Source organism: Chinchilla lanigera, unplaced genomic scaffold, assembly GCF_000276665.1.
Source record: "Chinchilla lanigera isolate Chin_1 unplaced genomic scaffold, ChiLan1.0 scaffold00013, whole genome shotgun sequence".
In the NCBI taxonomy this organism is placed as follows: domain Eukaryota; kingdom Metazoa; phylum Chordata; class Mammalia; order Rodentia; family Chinchillidae; genus Chinchilla; species Chinchilla lanigera.
In genome coordinates, this window is record NW_004955414.1 from 9,213,185 (window position 1) to 9,217,027 (window position 3,843).

At 43.6% G+C, this 3,843-nt stretch overlaps 1 pseudogene; it reads left to right on the forward strand.

Moving 5' to 3' along the window:
- Positions 1 to 419: 419 nt before the first annotated feature.
- LOC102024991 lies at positions 420 to 1,343 on the forward strand (annotated as a pseudogene).
- The last annotated feature ends 2,500 nt before the right edge of the window (positions 1,344 to 3,843 follow it).

The window sequence follows — 3,843 nt, forward strand, 5'->3', positions numbered from 1 at the left end:
TATAGCTCCACCTCTGTGGTAGGCACTGAGACAAATAAGCTCACAAAAGAGAAGATAATAATACTGTAAACACATTGACTGAAAAGTAAAGTATTAATTTTATGGTTGCCATGTAACCCAGCAGTTTCACCTCTAACCATATACCTAAGAGAACTGAACACATGTCCTCATAAATACTTGTGCACAAATGCTCATAGCAGCATTGCTTGTAATAGTCAGAAAGTGGAAACAACTCAAATGTTCATCAACTAATGAATGAATAAAGTGCGATGGATCTACAGAATGGAATATTATTGGGCAGAAAGTGAATGAAGTACTGGTTGATACTTGCTGCAACATGGATAAACTTGAAAATTTCAGGCTAAGTGAAGTCAGTCAGACACAAGAGGCTATATATTATATAATTCTACTTATATGAAATGTCGACTTCTTCCTCGGGGAAACACCAAGTGGCGGATGACGCAGGTGCAGCGGGAGGGCCTGGAGGCCCCGGGAGCCCGGGCATGGGAGGCCGCGGAGGCTTTGGCAGTGGTCTTCCAGGCCGTGGGAGCGGAAGCGGCAGAGGCCAGGGCTGAGGTAGCGGGGCTTGTGCCGGTAAGGCCAAGGACAAGGAGTGGATTCCTGCTGACCAAGCTGGGCTGGCTGGTCAAGGACATGAAGATCAAGTCCCTGGAGGAGATTTATCTCTTCTCCTTACCCATTAAGGAGTCTGAGATTATTGACTTTTTCCTGGGCACATCCCTCAAGGATGAAGTTCTAAAGATCATGCCTGTGCAGAAGCAAACTCGTGCTGCCCAGCGGACCAGGTTCAAGGCATTTGTCACCACCGGGGACTATAACCGTCATGTTGGTCTGGGTGTAAAGTGCACCAAGGATGTAGCCACTGCCATTCGTGGGGCCATCGTCCTGGCCGAGCTCTCCACCGTCCTGGTGCTGAGAGGCTACTGGGGGAACAAGATCGACAAGCCCCACACTGTCCCTTTCAAGGTGACGGGCTGCTGTGGCTCTTGTGTTGGTGCGTCTGATCCCTGCCCCCAGAGGCACTGGCATCGTCTCAGCCCCTGTGGCCAAGAAGCTGCTGCTGATGGCTGGTATTGATGACTGCTACACCTCTGCCAGGGGCTGCACTGCTACTTTGGGCAAATTTGCTAAGGCCACCTTTGATGCCATCTCCAAGACCTACAGCTACCTGACCCCTGACCTTTGGAAAGAGACTGTGTTCACCAAGTCTCCCTATCAGGAATTCACCGACCATCTTGTGAAAACGCTCACCAGAGTCTCTATCCAGAGGACTCAAGCTCCAGCAGTAGCTACAACATAAGGGTTCTTACACAAGAAAAATAAAATAAATACAATCTAAAAAAAAAGAAAGAAACGTCCACAATGGGCAAATTCATAGAAACAGAAAGAAAATTAGTAGTGTCAGGGACAGAGATGTAGGGAATTGGAAGATACTTTTAATCAATTCAGAATTTTATTTCAGGGTGGAGGGAGTATTCTGGAACTGGGTGGTGGCAGTGCTTGTACAGCCCTATCAATTAACAATGAACTATACACTTTAAAAAGGTACATGTAATGTTATATAAAATGTATTATGTGCATTTTAATCTCAATTTTAAGAAATTAAAAGGATGGCTACTTACCCTCATGACTTACCCTTCAGGTCCCTAGATAAGAACTAAATCATAATCAGAATATTTGACCAGCATAGATTCTGAGCAAGGGATGTTTGAATAATTTCAGTGCCTTGTAGTAACTGATATGGCCGTCAGTGACCCATGTGTCACACCCAGCCACCTGGAAAGGCACTGTTCTGAGCAAAAGGACCAGTTCGGATCTCACCTGCTCCCATTTGGTAAGGGTTCTAAGGTACTGAACCTGAACTGGGATTTTTTCAGGTCTTGTGTGTGACAGACCCTGCAGATACTGTTATTCTTGTCTGTATCTGGACAAGGATATGGTGGACAGGGCTGATGGAAAAGACATGGTACACTAAGACAACTTTTCTGGCTACCCAGTGCAAAACTTGATTACCAGTCTGAGTCTTGTCTTCATTCAGTCTAATCGACCTCCTGTGGATATTTGTGACCCCATCCAAAACCATTCCAAATTCTTGGAATCTCCTAATGAATATGGCTGAACCTTCTGTGGGAGCATCTGGCTGAGTTAGAAGCCCTCTGGAGTGGTGAAAAAACCTCAGGAAAAACACCACCATGTTGCCTTGTGCCTCGCTGCACAATTAGTCTCAATGAACTATTTATTTATTGACCTTGAGCTACTTACTAAAGAATGATGGATAGAAAGGGATCCACTGGGGTGGCTACAAAGGCAGTTTTCTTTTCTAAATAATGGAGCTGTCATTTTAACACAGCTGTGCCTTCAAACATAGGTCGCTGACCCAAGTACAAGTACAGCAGAGATAAATACATTAAGAGGCTAAGCCAGCACCAAAAAGGTGTGGCTATGCCCATTAGACATTTTTTTCACTTTGTCAAATTTATCTTTTCATCTTTTCAAAACTTTTAATACTCATAAAAATAGTACCTGTCAGTGTGGATGCTTCTCTTCCAAGGGTTTCCACGTTAATTTGGTTCATGTCCCTGCTGCTTCACTCACAAGTCTCACGCTCTATCTGTGCTCCCACCTTGCTAAGTCTTTTCATCTTCCCGACCTTGCCCTTGCTTCTTTCAAGCAAAAGATGCTTACAGAACCCACTGAATATATGTGGTCTTTCCAGGCTTCGAAGAGTTTCTCTTTTTTTCTTATCAATTAAAGAAATGAATTTCTTGGGGCTAGGGATTTAGCTCAGTGGCACAGCGCCTGCCTGGCAAGCACGAGGTCATGAGTTCGATTCCTGGTACTGGGAGAAAAAAAAAGAAAAGAAATGAATTTCTTGAACAATGAGACAAAAAAGCTTTTTTTAAGAAAAAGTCCTTCATTTCTAAATATTGATGAAAACACCCCAAGAAACTTATTTAATTGACTTTGCTAACAGAGCCAATTCCAAGTAAAGCTGAAAAAAATGTGTCATTGTTTTCCCTCATCTACTTCCATGCCTCTGTTTCCATTTTCACTCACTGCTGGGAAGTTAGCAAATTTTATTTTGTCCTAAAAAAGAACAACAGCCACCCTCAAATAGTCAGAGTACATTTTAGGCCAGTGGCAGAATTAGCCTCATGTGTTTGATGCTGCCTGCATTATAGTATTTTTACAATCTCTGCTCAACTCAGACCTCTCCTGTATCCCTCAGAACAAATCATTAGATAAGCAACAAAAGGAGAGGCTAGTTTTTTGTTTTCGTTTTAGGGGTTACATAAGTCAGATGCCTACATCTTCATTTCATAACCTATATCCCACTAATTTAGGCTCAGACATTTCAGAATCATCCATCTACTTTCAACTTGAGATACTACCATGACTCACTAAGATCAAGTGTCCCTCTCTAATCACCCAGCTTCCCCATGACAAAGACCATAGAACAGGGAGGGGCTGTTGCTTTAATCAACACAGCCTTCCCTGGTATTCTTTCCAGATGCTCCAGTAGCTGCTCGGGAACCTTTTCTGTGATCTACTCCATGGTTCTAGCAATCTGTTTACTTATTACTTCTCCTCCTTGGCTGAAATGTTCATGAGCGCAGGAACTGCATCTTATTTGTTGTTTCAGTCTTTCTTCCTGGGACAGAGGAGGTGTTCAGTGAACAAATACCGTGTGGAACAAAAGAATTACTGGATTTAGAAGAGGAGACAATCCCAAGAATGTCAGAGATAACTCAAGTTTTAAAATAACTGATGGGGAGCGCCGGTCTTCTGGCTGGCTAGCTTCCTGCCTCGTAGCTCCTGGAG